General features: G+C 36.1%; 1 protein-coding gene and 1 long non-coding RNA gene across 8 annotated transcripts in view; both read left to right on the top strand.

Annotated features, from left to right (window-relative positions):
- The window catches only part of ATG10 (autophagy related 10), a 209,423-nt gene that overhangs the window by 66,428 nt on the left and 123,344 nt on the right, over window positions 1-19,651 (top strand). The window lies entirely within an intron of this gene.
- LOC139075171 (uncharacterized) lies at window positions 3,256-5,973 on the top strand. Its single transcript, XR_011525305.1, has 2 exons — window positions 3,256-3,394; window positions 3,546-5,973. It is a non-coding gene; the product is annotated as an uncharacterized lncRNA (long non-coding RNA).

The following is a 19,651-nucleotide window of genomic DNA, read 5'->3' as shown; positions in this document are numbered from 1 at the left end:
AATATTTCTTAGACCTATGGTGCTTCCTACCGTCAGTGGAAGGGATTCAGAGAGCAGCATAATGGGGCCGCCGAGGGCTTTGGGGAGCAGGTGGTGAGGCATGGTTGACAGAACAAGGGCTTTGGAGTTGGGTGAACTTGGTTTTAAATCCCTCCTTTTCCTCATTTTAACTGTGTATTTTGAACACGTTACTGAACCTCTTTGAGCCTTGAATCCCTCATCTGTGAGCCTGCATCCCAAATGCTTACGGGGCTCAGGAGATGGGGAACTGAGGGCTGTGCAGAGGGGGTCGATGTGTGCATTAAATGATGTCATGGAAGAAAACACCTGGCCAGTGCTGCGAAAAGAAAGCACATGTTGCCGTAGGTGCTTCACCAAGTTCCTATTCCTTTCCCCACTCTTTTTCAACATCAGATACCTCAGCTGGAGAAGGGCGTGGTGACAATCACTGCCTCATTGGGTGGTTATGAGGATCAAATAGTATAGTGGGAGCCAAGGATTAACAAATGTTAATTTTTATTAGTGCAGCCTTAAGGCAGCTTTACTGTCTCAGAATAAATCTTTGTGCAAGTGGGATAGAGTCCTACATAGGTTAAGTGATAACACTAGAAAACAAAACTCGTTTTGAAATTCTGTGTTATGACTGTTCGTAGCAAGGATTGCTTTGAGATACAGGGTATCACATGTTGATATCGGAGAGCTGCGACCAAAACTGCTGAAGGATGATTGATAGTGCCTATTATAAATTACTAAGTACAAGTCGTTCCGTGTTGCATTATATATAGAATTTTAGAAAATTTCAAGTCATTCAACAAAGGATTTTGCTTCATCAAGACCTGGAAAATGAACACCAGAGGACAACTAATTACCTATTGTACAATATTTCTGTCATTTTCTGTACCTTAACTGGAATGCAGTATAATAATATAATTGTGAGACTTAGAGAAGTGTAACCTCCATCTTACAGCTTGAAATCTCGGGAGAGGGGAGAATTTTCATTGTACATTTGTACATTTTTATAAAAGCACCTCCTTTTCTTTAATTGTGTCATAGCTTTTACTATTTCTGAACTAGTTCATGACTTTGAAATCCTATTTCCTCACTAGTTTTAATTTTTGACTTTCTTGCCTGGAAGGAAATTCCTTAGTTTTGATACTGTCTGTGCTTCTCTCTTCCATTCATCTTTTCTCCAGGATTCTACTGATATTGTGATTATTTAGTGGTGACCTGGGCTTTGTTGGTTGTGGGAAGGGCCATAAATCAGCCAAGGCAAGTATGAAGCAATGACAGCTACAAAGCATCTTTTCCACATCTCTTATTCTCCAGGTATCCAATCTCTGGTTGCTCTGAAATGTTTCAGTCTCACTTTAGGCCTGTGTTGGTTGAATGCACTTAATTTCTATGTTGTTTCTATGTTTCCAGTCCCTTACATCCTGTTGGGAAATCACCTAACACTTTATGTTAAGTTCAAATCGCACTTGCATTCAGGAGAAAAGGTCTGGCTCCTTTAAGACGGAAGCCCCCTTTTATCGGCCAGAAAGCTCACTGTAAAACTGTAGGGCTTCACCAAAAAGGGCTTCAATGTAAACTGAATATTGATAGAGAAGGGAGGTTAATTGGCCTTAGTAACTTCGTTGCTAAGGAAGCATTTTTCTGATTGGGAGGAAACTCTCCTGGGTGTCCTGCAGCTTCTTGTGGACCTAAGATGCTTTGTTTTATCTCTTGCTTTCTGTTTCTGAGTTGAAAGAGGAAAGAGCAAAAATCTGTCGAAGGAATGAAAAGCTGTGGGAAGCAGATGGTTGCTCTCTCTTAGCTACAGAAAGAGAGAGCTAAATACTGACTAGCAACAAGCCATTGCCAGCAAGGACGCTTTGTTTAAGGCAGACAGTTGGAAAATACCATGAGGGCAAGATATAAAAAGCTTGCATGGGAGGACGAGAGAGGTTAGACTAGGGCTTTTTCAGTGCCTGGAAAAGTGTAGGTGGGAGAAATTAAAGGATATTTTGAGTGGATATCCAACATCCATGTTAAATAATGGGTTAAATGTTTTCAATATGGTTGAGTTTATTAAGAGAAGTTATTTAGCTTGTATTTAGTTGTTTGTAATTCCAAGGTTTTGTACTATATTGTATATTAAATTTAGTAGATTTAGAATTTGTTCATCTATAATTATTTTAATAAAGAATATTTGGTTACGATCATCTCTTTATGTTGCACTGTTTATTGCTTAGTAGCAGTAAAAGTAAATTTGGAGGAAATAAATTACAAATTTTTATGGAAATACTTTTTTCAAAACAAAAATGTCTGAATATTGACTATCTATATGTCCTAAGCTCTCTGGTTATACTTGAAGTATTTTATGAGATATTATTTCTGCATACTGAATGATACTCTGCTAACCTCAGGGAGTTAGTGCCTATATTTTGCTTAATTTCATTTTTTTACTCACGGCTTCATTCAGCAAATATTTTTGAGTATCTGTTGAGCATTAGGCTATGTGTTAAAGGATAACAAAAGGAATAAAGCACTTCTAGGAAGTAGTGACATACTTTTCAGAAGAGTTTAGAAAATGAAAATATTTTTCCTGGCATTTTATGGTCTGTGTTAGGTTTTCTAGGTTTTCTTCATTGTTAGTATTGAATATTGTTTGTACTGAGTATTATTATTTAGTTTTTTATGGCACTTTTTAATAGTAAAATTCTTTGAAACAGTATTATTTGGATCATTTTTATGGACATCTGCTTAAAGAGACAGCTAGAATTTCTTGGCTCCTCATATAGTGCTGGACTGACGTAGAGGAGACGTGAACCCTGGTTGGGAACCTCTATGGAATTTACCTTTGGTTTTTGTGGCCATATGGTCTTGTCCTGTGAGTGTGGCCAAAGGATCTTAGAGAAAAAGCAAAATGTGGTCCTTTTGAAGGCCTCTGATTATAATAATATTCTCAGAGAAGCTAGTTTAACATGGTATTACTTAAATATAACCAGAGGGCTTAGTAAATATATGAGTGGTCATCAGTGATGACTCTTACACCGAAAGATCAGATAAGATTATCAAGTAAAAAGCATTGATAGAATAATAGACTAAATTGGACTCCCTCAATAGTACAATAGAAGAATGCTATGTTAAATATTTGGAGAGTGCTCAGTGGTCCTCTTTCCTTTTTAATGCGGAGATGCAGGTACATTCTGATAGTTAAAAAAGAAAATTGTGTGCCAGTCTACATTTTCAGATTTATCTGCTGCCTAATTCTAATCTTGCTTCATATCCATTGGTTTAGGTTTTTTTATAGCCTTTGTATCTTGGATTGTCTTTCAAAGATCTGAGGTTTGGTAAATGAAGGGTGTCTTCAGGGAGAAAGGAGAGCAACAAATATGAGGTTCAGTGTTAAAAGGTAAATATTTTATAGATTTTGAGTAGAATGATGAATAAATGAGGAAAACTGGCATTTGTAATAATAATATTTAGTAATTTTTTGGCTATCACGTTTATTTTTGCTCAGTATTCATGACTTTATAATAAGTGTATTGTTTATTTTTTTGTAGCCGTGAAAGAGACTGCACTGAGCTGAGATTAAAGAAAAATGTTTTTAGAACTCAACTGCTTCTATTAAGATGAAGCTCAGCTAGTAAACTCATTAAGTAAGGACCCTAGGCAGTTCTCTAGTGCCGAGACTGAAAGCACAGGATTGCAGACATCTTTGCATCACCGTCATGAATGACCTTGAAGGAAGCCAGCACTTCATAAAGCAAAATCCTCTCTGTGGCACTTCGTTCTGATTTGATTGATGCTTTAGAAAAAGCTGTAAGACTTTCTTTTCTTTATAGTGTGGGGCATATACTCCTTATACTTCATAGATTTTGCACTTGTCTGGAGTATTTTGTTGGCAGGTTCTTATAGGTTCTCATCTTTCATTGACTGCAGTACAAGTAAGCAGTGAAATCGCTCTCCTTTGATCAGTTGTTATTAGGGAATAAGGTCTTGGTGCATTGGGATCAGGGTTTTTAAGAATGGAAAAATACTGACTTTCTAACTTGAGTGTAATAGTCATTTTTCTTCCATCATAATCTTTCCAAGCATCTCAGTTGGGTGAAGGGTCTTTAATACTGAGGTTTTATGATTTATATTATTCAGAGGATATACATTCCTGTCTAGCCACCAGCCACTGTGATTTCTAGATTGATAGTTCCCCTCCTTTTAGTTTTTTACTTTAATGTGCAGTGAAAGTTTTTAGTATGCATTTTTATATCCGAAGAAGAAGACACCAGAAATCTTAAAAGATAAAATGATTATTTTACCTCTTCGGAGTTCCTTGGTCATTTTCCACCTAGGAAGTTGTAAGTAAGGATTATACAAAGGTGCAGTCATTCATTTGTCTCTTCTGACACTGCTGTGGGAACTCCACGGGGAAACTTTTCAACCTGTTGGCTCTGCAAAGTGTGTAAAGCTCTTTTGGGACCCTTGGGGCTAGGTGTTTAGGGATTAACACATGCATTACAGTTGGGTGCAGGTGGAGCTAACATCAGTTGCAACTTGGTGCACTGCAGAGACTGTTTAGAGCCTTCTCCTCTCTCCCAGGGAGCCGGGTCAGCCAGTAACTCCACTCTTCACTGCCTTGCCTGCTGCCTCTGGAACCCGCACACAGCATTCCTGGCCTACTTCTGCTAACCTGACTCTGAATTGTGCACCTTGCTTTGCCCATCTTTCTGCTTCTCCTTGTACTTGGTCCTGTATGAATCTTCATTTATTTCTGACTTCATCCTTGTAATTTGATTCAAATTCCTGGTCTCTGTCCTTTTGTTTCACAATTTGGTTTGATGCTCTATATGGTTCTATCCAGACTAAGCAAATTATTTGATTTTCTTGGTAGACTTCAAGTCCTGACCCCTAAACTTCTGTCTTATGAAGATAAAAGGGTAAAATCAGACTACCTTTTTGCTAGGCCCCTTGGCCACAGTGATTTAGAACAATCCATATATTCTGGAATTCATCGAAGTGACTGTGTGAGAAGTTCTGAAGAAGATTGTAAAAATATGAGAATTGTAATTTAGGAACACCTCAATACTATTCTTTTACATCTTCTCGTTTGTTGAACCGAGAAATATCTCAGTAAATAGGCACTTAGCCAGGCTGAGTTGTTTTTTTCTTCAATCACTTGATTAATGTCACATCTCGTGGGCATCTTCATTTTGAAGACCCTCTTGAGAGTCTTAGAATATGCTTAATTTATTTTAAATCCCTTTTATAAAATATTTTCTGGCTGATGAACTTCCAGATTTTCTCTTTCAAAAGTCCACTATGAATACATTGAGACTAAAATAAATCCCCAGGCTTTTATCCAACCGTTAGTAACTTTTCATCCTTTTTTGAACCAATTGCTTAAATTGGTTAACCAATTGAATTGGTTAGAAAGCTACTCACTTTCATGAAATAGAAAGCAGATCAGGAAATATGGAAGCCTCAGATTTTAGTAAATAGAGATATATGTGTAATTTTTCCAGATAGTCATAATCAAAGTTTTCTTAGACACTGATTTCATAAACTAAGTATATAAACAATCATAGTAGAAAATTTTAAGTTATTAGTGGTACATATAGAATATAAAGTTGCAGTAGGTACTAAATTTTTAAGAAACTTACTCCATTAAGCTAGTAAAAAAAAAAAACAATATTTGCAAAAACTTGGTAAAAAGTTTCAACAAGGCTTTTAGAAAAAGTTTTTCTACTTTTTTTTCAAAAGCTATATTAAATGGCTATTGTATTTATTTCTAATTATTTCCTATTAGGCCCTTAAATGCATTTAAAATGTCAAATTATTTTATTTTTATTTGTGAGTTGATAGTTACAAAGTGCGTTTTGGAGTAATAATGCATTAGAATGCATTAATCAATAGTACTATTGAGTTAGAATAAAAGCTTAAGAATTTTAAACAGATGTGACAATAGATGTCAAATAAATCCTTATTTGAAAAATTCTTAACTGGGTCAATGGTGGATTAGTACAAGATATATGATCAAAATTTTCACCAAATGATCATTTCCCATCATTCACCAATTTAATTCTCAAGCTTTATTAAATAACTATTATGTTCTACTTAGTATAGAGAAAAAATAATCAAGACATTGTCCTTACTGTCAAAAAATGTTTAAAAGCTACATTTTTTAATAAACAATTGAGTGGATTCTACAAAGAGAAAATGTTTTCTCTTATTATGTTACTGTTTTTAATGTGCCAATTATTTATAATATGAAATAATGGAATAAAACTAAAAGTGGCAATAGAATTAACAAACTAAAACAATGAAAAACAACGACAATAGACAAAATAGTAATAGCTTTAGGGATATGTCCTAAATAAAAAACATATATATATTATGATCCTGTTTTGCGTGTGCTGGAGTGATTGTTTTAAGTATGTGCTTTGGTTATCTATTGCTGTGTAAAAAACCACTGCAAAACTTAGTGGCTTTAAACAACAATCTGGGGCTGGAGTCACCTGGAGGTTCCATTGGGCTGGACATCCAAGATAGCTTCTTCACTCACGTGTTTGTCACCTCTGTTGGACAACTGGAATGGTCGAGGCTGGCAGGGCATCTCTCTCTCACTAGTGTCCTCTCCACGTGACTACCTTGGGCTTCCTCCAGTGTGGCTGTTTCTGTTGACCTTCTCCCCGCAAAGCACATAGTCTAAACAACCCAGATGACAGCTGAAAGGCTTCTTATAACCTTGGAAATCTTACAGGCTTGGAAATTATGCAGCGTCTCTTACTCTACACTATCTTGGTCAGAAGCGAATCTCAGGACCAGCCCAGATTCAAAGCAAGGAAACTACATAAGGGCATGCATCCACTCAGAAGGCATGCTTTATTGTTGGGGGAGGAGAGGAGAGGCGAAGGAGGAGAAGCATCTTTAGAGATTAGCTACCACAATGTATAATATTCATTCATAAGTGCATAATAGTTATTTCACCATATAATTCAAATTTTGTCATCATATTGATAAAATTTGTCTGCATACTTCTAAAATTAAAATTCACATTAATTTTATAAGTAATAATATTTTATAGCCAAAATATACTTTCATCTGTAGATTAGTAAGAGTTTTAGTTGCAGTGAGAAAAATAAATCTTTTTAAAATAATCACCTTAATGATTTCATTTTAATTTATATTTATTATGTCCTGGGTGCAGGGTATTGTCCAAGTCATTAGGGGAAAGATATTGGGAATTATAAGACTCTGCCTTACAAGACCCAGCACTCAAACAAATGTTAGTTTTTGAGACAAGGTTTACACATCAAGAGTCAAATAGAAATCCACAGCAGTGACACAAATTTTCAAGGAAGGGAGAGAGAAATGTTGGAAATTATTTAGGAAGCCTTCATAATAGAATTGAAACCAAGGTAAGGACTGAAGAGTGGATGAAATTTTGGTTGAAATTTAAATGAGAGATCCAAAGACAATGCAACTTGAGTATGTGGAAGCACTCAATACATTGAAAAGTGTTATGTAATAATGGAAATTATTATTAATGGGGTTTAGAGGATCCATGCCCTAATGAATGGAACTGATCCGTATAAGGTATGGCTAGATTATGAAGAGGTTTTGTACATGGCATCTGTCGTTTTTCCCTGTTTTGCACCTATTTTCTGCTGTTCTGATTAGATACTTCTGTTTTCTCTTGACTCATTCATTTGGTGAATATTTACCAAGCTCATACTATGCTTCAGCCACTGTTCTATATATGCTGGAGATACAGTGGTGAATCTCATTGTCAAAGCCTGCCCTCAGGAACCTTCTTCAACTGAGAATTGTTTTGGTAAGGCAGTTAATCAAGGCACTCTGCCCTCTCGTGGCCTAGGGTGAGCACATGACTAACCTGAGTGACCTAGGGATGGAAAATGATGGGAGTTGACTCATTCTACTGGTGGTATCCTGAGGAGTCTCTTAATTCCTTCCACCCACAACTCCAGAGCTAACATGCTCCTGTCTTTCCCCAGGCATAGTTGTTAAGTTTTTCCTTAAATTCTAGGAACTACCACCCATCCTTTTAAGAAATTCCTTTTTGCTCAGCTTAGCTCCAAAGTCAGTCTCTATTGCTTGCAGTCAATGAACTTTAAGACCATGTTATATGCCTATGTTCTCTTCCTAAGGGATATAAAACATATCATGTAATCAGTAATATACTCTTTGCAGTTTTTGAACACAGAGAGTTATTTTTAAGAAGATTTGGAGATGTCTTGATAGGTGAGAACAGAGAGTGATTGCAATTAGACTGACCAATTAGAAGGCCATTGAAATATCCAAGTATATAGGAATGAAGGGGTGATTTTGAGTGATTGCAGATGTAGAAAGAAATGGGGAAAAGCAAGAGAGGTGCACTGACCCTGAATCTGTGCCATGGCTGCCTCTCTTTCCTCACCCTAGTTCTGGCCCTGGGGATGATCTTTAAAGGAAAAATTGGAGGGCTTGGTGACTGATTATATATAGGGAGTAATCGTAACCGTAACAACGCCTTCCAGTATGTGTGAGTACTGTTCTCAGCACTCTACCTTTAACTCTTAGAGATACCTGTCTGGGTACATTTTACTCTCTCCACTTCCCTGTTGCATAACCTGAAGAAAGTTCAGTGAAAGATCTAGGTCACCAAAGTAGTAAGGGAAAGAACTGGGATGCCAGAAAAAAGGGATTTAAAAAGGAGAATTCTACCAAACATACAAAGAATAATTAGTATTAGTTCTACACAATCTCTTTCAGAACATGGAAGAGGAGGGAACACGTCCCAATTCATTTTATGAAGTTAGTATTACACTGATACTAAATCCAGCAAAGATAGTTCAAAAAATAAAACTACAGATCTGTATCCCTCGTGAATACTGGTGTAAAAATCCTTAACTAATATTAGCAGATAAAATTCAGCAATATATATAAAAATTATATACCATGACCAAATGTGGTTTATTCTAGGAATGCAAGGCTAGTTCAACTATTTGGAAAATCAATCAATCAATGTAATCCACCATATTAATAGGCTAAAGGAGAAAAACGAGATGATCATATTGTATTAATCAATACTAAAAAGGCATTCGACAAAATCCAGCACTTGTTAATGATACAAAAGCAGGAAAATAGGAATAGAGGGCAAATTCCTCAATTTGATAAAGAAAACATACAGCTAGCATTATATTTAATGGTGAAAGAGTGAATGCTTTCCTCCTACAATTGGGAACAAGTCAACATGGTCTGCTCTCACCATTCCTATTTGAATAGTGGTAGAAGTTCTAGCCAGCACAGTAAGGAAGAAAAGGAAATAAAAGGCACACAAATTTGGAAAAGAAGAAATAAAACTGTCCTTATTTGCAGATGATATGACCTGATTTTTTTATGTAGAAAATTCTAAGAAATCTACTTAAAAAACCCAACTCTAGAACTAATAAATGAATTTATCAAGGTCACAGGATACAAGATAAACATACAAAAGTCAGTTGTATGTATATATACTAGCAATGAACATGTGGACAATGACATTAAAAATATCACAGTTGCTACAAAGAAACTGAAAGTACTTAGGTATAAATCGAATAAAATATTTGTAGGACTTCTATGTTGAAAACTGCAAAATGCTGATGAAAGAAATCAAAGAAAATCTAAATAAATGGAGAGATATACTGTGTTCATGGATTGGAAGGTTTGACATAGCAATGATAGCAGTTCTCCCTAAATTGTTATATAGATTTACACAATTTCTGTCAAAATCCCAGCAAAATTTATTGTAGATAGAGACTACACTGTCCTAAAATTTATATGAAAAGGCAAAAGAACTAGAATAGCTAGAATCTTTGTTGGAAAGAAGAATAAAGTGGGAGGAATCAGTCTACCTGATTTCAAAACTTATGATATAGCCACAATAGTCAGGAATGTGTGGTATTAGTGGAGGGACTGACATATAGAGCAATGGAATAGAATAGAGAATCCAGGAGTAGACCCACATAAATATGTCCAACTGATTTTTGACAAAAGTGCAAAAAAAATTCAACTGAGGAAAGATAGCCATTTCAACAAATGGTGCTGGAGCAGTTAGACAGCTACAGGTGACAAATGAACCCTGACCTAAGTTTCACATCTCATACAAAAATGAACTCAAAACGGATCATGATAAAATAGAAAACCTATAAAGCTTTTAGGAAGAAAATAAGAGAGAATCTTTGGGACCCAGGACTAGGTAAAGAATTCTTTGACTTGAGACAAAAAGCACAATGCATAAAAGGAAAAATTAATAACGTGTACTTCTTCAAATTTAAAAACTTTTGCTCTGCAGAGACCCAGTTAAGAGGATGAAAAGAAAAGTCAAGAGTGGGAGAAAATATTTACAAACCATATATCCATCTGAACAGTCTGGTAAAAAAAAAAAGGGCAAAAGACATGAAGAGTCACCGAAAAGAGTTGGAATTGGCTTTATTCACTCAGTATAGTTCTCTGGTGATTCATCCAAATTGTGTGTGTATCAATACTTTGTTCCTTTTTATTACTGAATAGTATCCCATGGTATGGCTGTACCACAGTTCATTTAACCATTCACCCACTAAAGGATATCTGGGTTGTTTCCAGTTTGGAGTTATTATAAATAAAACTGCTATAAAATTTGTACATACAGGTGACAGGCACACAAAAAGATGTTCAATATTATTAGTCTTTAGAGAAATGCAAATTAAAACCACAAGATATCACCACACAACTATCAAAATGGCTAAAATATAATAATTAAAAAAAACCAGTTATAGCGCCAGTTGCTGGCAAGGATGAAGAGAAGTGGAATCATTCATATATTGCTGCTTGGAATATAAAATGGTATAGCCACTCTGGACAAAGTTTGGCAGTTTCTTCAAAAACTAAACATGCAACTACCATATGACCCAGCAATTATACACCTAGGCATATATCCCAGAGAAATGAAAGCTTATGTTCTTACAGAAACCTATACACAAATTTTATATTCAGTAATAAAAAGGAACAAAGTATTGATACACACACAATTTGGATGAATCACCAGAGAACTATACTGAGTGAATAAAGCCAATTCCAAAAGGTTACATAATGTATGATTCCATTTATATAACATTCTTAAAATGATAAAATTATGGATTGGAGAACAGTTAACTGGTTGCCAGGGTTGAGGAGAGAGTAGAAGTGGGAGGCAGGTGAGTGTGGCTTTAGAAGGGCAACACAAAGGATCTTTGTGACGATGGAATGCTCTGCATCTTGACAGTATCAGTGTTGATATCTTTGTTTTAATTTTGCACTATAGTTTTGCAAGATGTAATCATTGGGGGGAATTATGTAAAGGATTACTTTCCCTATTATTTTTTACAATACATGTGTATCTTACATGTGTCTATAATTATCTCAAGATTAAAGTTTAATTAAAAAATGATTTTAGATTTCAGAGCCAATAACAGGCAGAATGAAGGTGCTTTTAAATATAATTAGGAAAATCTCACTCCTTCAGTGCAGGTGATTTCTACAATTTATTAGAAAAATCCAATGAAAGTACAAACAAATGATGTTTGATAAGCTCTTAACATCTTAGAGATTTTTGTCTGTTTTAGAAAGAGAAAACTCATTGACTGAAATAAATCTTTAATTGATATGATTTCAGGCAACATGATCAAATCCATTGGAGTAATCCTAGTGATGTAGGGCGTTTCTGAGGAGGCAGGCTATCCTTTCTAGGGACCCCATTTAGAAGTCAGCTCCTTTGCTACTTCTGCCTTTTGGGATGTTTTTTCTGTCCTCCAATCCAATGGTTTCCGTGACACTCATAAGGAAAAGTTTGACGATGGAGGAGAACTAAAAGGAGGCAACTCAAGAGTGATCATTGGAGTGGATACTTTTACTTGAAGTTAGTAATTGGATTTCTTCTTTAACATTGTTAGTATGCTTTGTTGGCAGAACGTAAGATTTAATCTTGCTATTACGATGATTTCCATAAAATGTCTTCTTATTCAGATTTCACTTTAAGGGACTGAAAAACTTCCAGGAGACCTGCATGTTGACAAAGCCCTACCTGGAAGTTAACGAGCTCTATTTTTTCTCATATTTTTGTAATGTGGAAAAAACTGACTTGAATTTTATCTCATATTTGTAGATTGCAGTGAAGTCTTCTCAAGAAGCATTTTAGTGGGATTAATGCTGACTTAAGGTCATTTGGTTAATACATAGTCAGGGAATCGTAGAAACCACTTTACAAGACCAGGGTTAATTAGTACCAGTAAAATCATATTACAGTGAATATAATACTAAAAATCTTTCTGAATAATAAGACTATTTCCATAACAAAATGTTGGAAAACACATGTTTCTGATTTTCTTCTTGAAATGTAGAAAAATAATATTTATAATAAAATATGCAAATACATACTTAAAATGGAACTATGGAATTTTTTTATACAAACCCTACTAATTTGGTTTAGTAACTTCTGTATTTGAAGGTGGATTTGAACATTTTTCTTTTGGATTTGTCCCATGAGGTGTCCTCAAAATTTAGTATATGGAAAAAGTAGTATTCAAATCAATGGGGGAAAGAATGGTTATGTATTAAATGTTATTCGGATAACAAGATAACTATTTGGAAAAACAAGATTGGGTACCATCTTCGTATCATATGGCAAAAAGAAAATTAAACCGCTAAATGTACAAATTCAAGTATAAAAGCACTAGAGGAAAACATAGGTTTATATTTTTATAATATGAAATGGCAAGGGCTTTCTAAACTTAATGCTAATAACCAAAAAAGTATGTTTCTCGTATTTAATAGTATATAACAAACCTCACAAAACTTAATGGCTAAAAACAACAATGATATGGGGCCGGCTTGGAGGCCAAGTGGTTAAGTTCGCTGGCTCTGCTTCGGCAGCCCCAGGTTTTGCTGGTTCAGATCCTAGGCACAGACATGGCACCGTTCATCAAGCCTTGCTGAGGCAGCATCCCAAATAGCACGACCAGAAGCACCAACAACTAGAATATACAACTATGTACTGGGCGGGCGTGGCACTTTGGGGAGAAGAAGAAGAAGAAAGAAAAGAAAATTGGCAACAGATGTTAGCTCAGGTGCCAATCTTTTAAAAAACGAACAAACAATGATTTATTATTTTTCAAGAGTCTATAGATTGGTTAAACTGTTCTATGGGTCTCACCTGGACTCATTTATGAGGCTGCTTTTATTAGGTGGTCTGGCCGGAGCTGAAGAGTCTAAAAGGCTGTGACCTCTCCCTCTCTGTGGTGTCTTACTCAGTTGTCTAGCCCAGGCCTCTTTGCCTGGGGCTGGATCTTGAAAGAGTGAAGACAGAAGCTACAAGGCTTCTGGAGGCCTAGATTTCAGAACTCATCTTCACTTCTGCCACATTTTATTGGTCAAAACAAGTTGAAAGGTCAGCCAGATGTAGGTGGTGAATAAAGAGACCAATCTATTCTCTGTATCTATGAACTTGTTTTTTTGTTTTGTTTTTTTAGATTCCACATATAAGTGAGATCATACAGTGTTTGTGTTTCTCTCTCTGACTTATTTCACTTAGTGTAATGCCCTCAAGGTCCATCCATGTTGTCCCAAATGGCAGGAGTTCATTGTTTTTTTTTTTTTTTTTTGAGGAAGGTTAGCCCTGAGCTAACATTTGCCACCAATCCTCCTCTTTTTTTGCTGAGGAAGATTGGTCCTGAGCTAACATCCGTGCCCATCTTCCTCTACTTTGTATGTGGAATGCCTGTCACGGCATGGCTTGATAAGTGGTGTGTAGGTCCATGCCCAGGATCTGAACTAGCGAACCCTGGGCTGCTGATGCGGAAAGTGTGAACTTAACCGCTACACCACCAGGCTGGCCCGAGGAGTTCATTCTTTCTTACGGCTGAATAGTATTCTGTTGTATTTTCTTCTCCCCATTCTTCTCCTTTGAGCACTGCAATTACACATATAGACTGTTTGAAGTTGCCTCACAGCTCACTGATGCTCTGTGCATTTCTTTTAGTCTTCTCTCTGTTTTATTTTGGATAGTTTCATTGCTATATCTTCAAGTTTACCAATCTTTTCTTCTGCAATGTCTGATCTTTCTTTAATCCTTTCTCTGACATTGTAGTTTTCATCTCTAGAAGTCTGGTTTGGATCTTTTTTCTATCTTCAACATCTCTGCTTAACATGTTCAACCTTTCCTCTAGCTCAGGGGATAACAAATGACAGCCCATGAGCCAAACCTGGCCCATCAAGTTTGTTTTTGTAAATAAAGTTTTATGGGAACACAGCCATGCCCATTTGTTAACATGTTGTCTGTGACCACTTTTTTGCATTACAATGGCTGAGTTGAGTAGTTGTTATAGAGACCCTATGGCCTGCAAAGCCTAAGTTATTTACTATTTGGCTCCTTACAGAAAACAAAACATTGACCCCTGGGCTTTTTGAACATATGGAATACCATATGTATATATGTTTTACTATGTCTATTTACTACTTCTATCATTGATGTCACTTCATGGTCAGTTTCAATTGATTGATTTTTTCATTTCATTACAACTCATATTTTTCTGCTTTTGTATGTCTGGTAATTTTTTATTAGATGCTAGATCTTGGTGGATTTTACCTTAGCAAGTGCTGGATATTTTTGTATTCCTATATTCTTTTTTTTCCTTTTTTTTTTTTGTGAGGAAGATTTGCCCTGAGCTAACATCCATTGCCAATCCTCCTCTTTTTTTTTTGCTTGAGGAAGATTAGCCCTGAGCTAACATCTGCACTAGTCTTCCTCTACTTTGTATGTGGGAAGCCACCACAGCATGGCTGGTGAGTGAAGTAGGTCCAGGATCCGAACCTGCAAACCTGGGCCACTGAAGTGGAGCATGCAGAACTTTAACCACTTGGCCATGGGGCTGGCCCTCCTATAAATATTCTTGGACTTTGTTCTGGGATACAGTTAGGTTATCTGAAAACAGTTTGATGCTTTTCAAATTTTACTGCTAAGCTTTGTTAGGTGGGACCAGAGCAGCGTTTTGTCTAGGGCTAATTTTACCCCATTCCTGAGGCAAAGCTCCTCTGACAACTTTACCCAGGGCCACATGAATTATGACTGGTAGGAACCCAAACTATTCCCAGTGCTGTGCAAGTGTCAGCTATTGCTTCCTCCAGTTCCTTTGGGATGGTTCTCTTCTTGACCTGGGTTCTTTCCTCATACACATGAGTTAATCCATACTCAGCTGAGGATGTGAGGGACTTCTTTTTCTGGGCAGCTCTTTCCTCTATAATTCTTTGCTCTGCAAACTCTTAACTGTCTTGGCTTCCTTGGATTCCTGGTTTCATCTCCTCAACTCAGGAAACCTTATGGGCTCTGCCTGGTTTATGCCTCTCTGCACTGTGGCCTGCAAACTCTTTCTAGGCAATAAGCTGGAACAATCTTAGGGCTGTTTGTTTCCCACATCTCAGGGATCACTATTTTTTGCTGCCTGATGTCCAAAGTCTTGAAATAGCATTCTTTCATATATTTTGTCTAGTTTTTTAGTTGTTTCAGGTAGCAAGATAAATCTCTTCCCTGTTACTTCCTCTTGACTGGAAGTGGAGATCTTCAATAACCTAGTAACTTTAGATGGCAAGTGATATTTGTACTTACTATATTAAAAATAAATAACAATGCTGTAGAATACACTATAAACAAAGTTGAAAGACAAATGACAAACTGGGAAAAGTATTTGCAATTATTGTGCTCTACTAAGGATTAATATCTCCAGTATATAAGCAGGTCTTGTAAATCAATAAGAAAAAGATGAAAAATTCCAAAAGAAAAATGGAAAAAGGTACTTTTATTTATTTATTTGTTTTTGTTAGTGCTGTCAACTTAAAAGGCAAACTTACCGGTTATTTTACCCTTGAAACAAGTTTATTCAGGAATAGCCAAAAGAATTGCAATTCAAGATGTGCATGCTATGGCAAACCATAGGCAAATCCAGAAAGCAAAGGAGGGGAGCTCCTTTTATAGAGAAAAAAGGGGAGCAGGCAGGGGCTGTCCTAAACAAAGTTCACTGGGGGAAAGTAACCCTTTAGGGCAGCATTGGCTTCTCATTGGCTGAGCTGTGGTGTTTCTCATTGGCTGTTGCGGAGTGGGGAGAGAAACCTTCCTTCAGTAATAAACTAGTTTGACTTGTTGTCCAAGGTGCAGTTGTATGTCTCTTCAAGTTTCATGTAATTGATCATGTGTGCTAGGACAGTAGAGCTCCCCCTACAGGTCTTCCCAACTCCAATTTGCTTAAGATTTGTTTTACTCATTTTCATAGTGGGAAGTTGGGAAAAGAAGAAATAAAAATGACTAATAAATACATAAAAAGTCTTTCTGTACCAATGCTAATCAGAGTGATACTAATTGAAATGACTGAGAGTTACCATTTTCCACCTCTCATATTGTCAAGGAAGAAAACAAATGATGATATGCATGGGTAGCAAGACGGGTACTAACACATTTAGGTGAGAATGTAAATTGTCACAGTCTTTCTGGAATGCAATCTGGTAATATGTATGAAAATTTAAAATAGTTACTTGGCTTAGCAATTCCAAATCCTAGAAATTTATCCTAGCAAATAGTTTCATAAGTTTGTAAAGAAAATTTATTGTAGAATTGCTGATAAAAACTAGAAATAACTTGAATGTCAATTACTAGTCAAATAGCTAATCTTTGTATATGCAATTATTTATTATTTTTAAATCCTACAATTATCTTTGCAATTTTTTTACAATTATTTCCTCAGCTGTTAAATCTGTGTATGCCTTCAGGATACTACCGTCTATTATAAGCAATGAGGCAGATTTATATTTATTAACATGAAAAGGTATCTTCAACATATTAAGTGAAAAAAGGCAAGTTATAAACTAGTATGTATAGATGATACCATGGGAAGTATACACACATACAAACACATACACACATACAATATTCCTCTGGAAGGCAGAATTACAGGTGATGCTTATTTTTTAGTTTCTCTTCTTATATTTCTTAATTTTTCAAAATAATGAGTATTATAGTTTTTACAGCCAGAAAAAAAAGTTTTTATTATATTTTGAAAAGGAAGATACCAGAAAGGAAACCTTCACAGAGAAGCCTTAGATGGTTCTGCAAAACTAGGTTCCAAATGGAGACAAAACCTGTGATTTGTTGGTTGGGAGGTCTGGTGGGGTGGAAAAAGCAGGACCCACATTGAGTCGTGGCTCTTTCCTTTATAGGTGGGGTGATCTTGGGCAAATTACTTAACATCTTTGACTTTAATAGTTTTTAAAGTCATTATTTTCAAAAGTAAAATATCATTTAATTATTATATTTATGTCACAGGTAATATGAATACTGAGCAAAGAGTAGTTTATTTTTAAAATAATTTTTAAAAATATAAGAGAAGGAGAATGGTTTTTCCCAGGCATAAAATCTACTTGGATGATGGGATGAGTTTATTATTATCATGGTGCAATTAGCAAATACTAATTATCTCTGTATGAGAGCTGCCATCTTTAATTTCAATTAAGCTTAATTTTTGTCTAAAGTGTGATCTTCAATTAAGAGAATCACAGAGTATTTTGTTTCATTTCGTCTTAACTGGGAGTGGTGTCTGTACTTGCAGCCGGTAGATCCTCTCGTCCTATCATTCCCTCAGTGTGTCGCAGCCCACCCTGGCTCCTGCTTGGCTCCTTTTGGCTGGGGAGGGTGGCTTTGGCAGGAGGTGCAAAGGCTTCTATCACTGCTGAAGAAATTGAGCAAGTGACGTGTGCCCTTCCTCCTGAGGATCTCCCAGCCTTCCTCAGTTTCTAACCGCTCCTTCACTCCCAGAGATAGGCTGGCTCTGAAGAACAAGAGGAACCTTGTGTTTCTTAAAACCAGGTGTATTACTGTAGTAGGAAAATTAATAGACAGTAATAATCTTGAACTCCTCAAGTAACATTTCTTTACCCTGGTCCATCCTTATGACAGCTCAACTCTGGAGACTTCACAGAGGCAAGAAGTCTATCAGCTTCTTTCCTTTGCCTTAAATATAGTTTCTTGCCACCAATATTGTAAAATAGGAACCAGGTTTATTATCAAAGATATTACTAATCTTTCAAGTGAAAACACTAGCACATCAGCTATCACGTGGATATCATTTTATAGTCAAATAAAGACTCAGAAAGCGTCAGTTCTACAGACTGTCTGGGCTTGGAATATTTTTATGCATTGCTGTGAGAAAAGCAGGTGCACTCACACATCTATTTCTAAGATTTGTCTATTTTGTCAGATGATTTGGGTTTAAATTTTCTGCAGATGTCAATTTCTGCCATTTTTGCTATTAGTAGAAGCAGCTTAAAAGTTAGCTTTTATAAGTCTAACTTCATATTTATTTTAGAACAACTTAAACCTTGTAACCTATTTTATGTCTCAGATGTATTTCCCCTGGTATGACTTAAATCCAAAGTGAGCTCAAAATGGAACCTTCTCTTGTTGGAATATTGCTGTTTCGGTACCTCATGATCTTTTCCAGTCCATGGTCTCAGCACTGCTTTGCAATTTCTTTTGCTGCCCTCTAGCCCTTTGGCTTCACCTTCCATTATTGTATTTCCTTGATGAGAGCCTGTGCCAGGCTCTGAGGCGTTGAGGGGAGGGCTCCATAGGTTGTGGGCTAACTAGGCCAGCTTTATTATTGAAGTCTCGAGAGCTTGTAATGGGGCCCATCTATCCAAAACATTGCAAAGTTTGTTTGCTGATGTTAGCATCCTCGGGAGAAGTGTGAGCTGGTCTGGTAATTTAGTGTTTCATCCTAAAGTGAAAGTTTCTATGAACATATTATGTAGACTAATGTCCTAACTTAACAAAAGAAATCACTAATTAGTAATTCCATATACTTTCATGCTGTGCTCTGCCACATCCTACTGCCCCAATTTTTTTTGTAAAAATCATCTGATCAGATAATATCTTCTGTCTTTTAATTACTGTCTCTCATGTTCATATTAGTATATGTATTTTCTTAAACTACCTACAAAGAAATACAAAGAGATACCCATGAATTACCTACAAAGAAATATCTTCTGAGTTACCTCAAGGTTAAGGTAAATTAGCTCCATTTTCTTAGTAGCTGTGGATGCTGTTTGAAGCAATAATATATTCTATTTTTAAATTTAACAAAAGTAAATCTCCTGTAAAATTATAGCCAGTTATGTCTAAAATATCTTAAGCTTGTTATGTGTTTTGTAAAACAGAATTTTCTGGAAACCTTGAGTTTTTTTGTTAGAGAAGGAATTTTATTTTCTTTCTTGAGGAAGAATACTATGTAAATACAAAGTATTATTATTATTACTATGGATGCTAATGACCTTTATCCCTCCAAATATTAGTGTTAAAATTTTAAAACATTTTCTTTTTTCCAAACCCAAATATTCCTGAATAAAGATTAAAAGTCACAGACCTGTGAGGATTCAGTAGTAAAATACCGAAATATTTAGAAAGTCTTTTTCACAATTGCTTAAATTATGTGAAAAGGGTTATCAGAAGGTCTAGGACCACCTTAAATTACGGCAGAATATTTGCCCAAAGAAGTCTCAAGAGGACTTACAGGAGATTCACGTTGCAGGAATTTCAACCTCAGCAACAAGATGGCCATGTATAAAAACTGAACCCAAA

This window comes from Equus przewalskii, chromosome 13 (genome assembly GCF_037783145.1).
Source record: "Equus przewalskii isolate Varuska chromosome 13, EquPr2, whole genome shotgun sequence".
NCBI lineage: Eukaryota > Metazoa > Chordata > Mammalia > Perissodactyla > Equidae > Equus > Equus przewalskii.
This window is presented reverse-complemented; position numbering and strand designations above follow the sequence as displayed.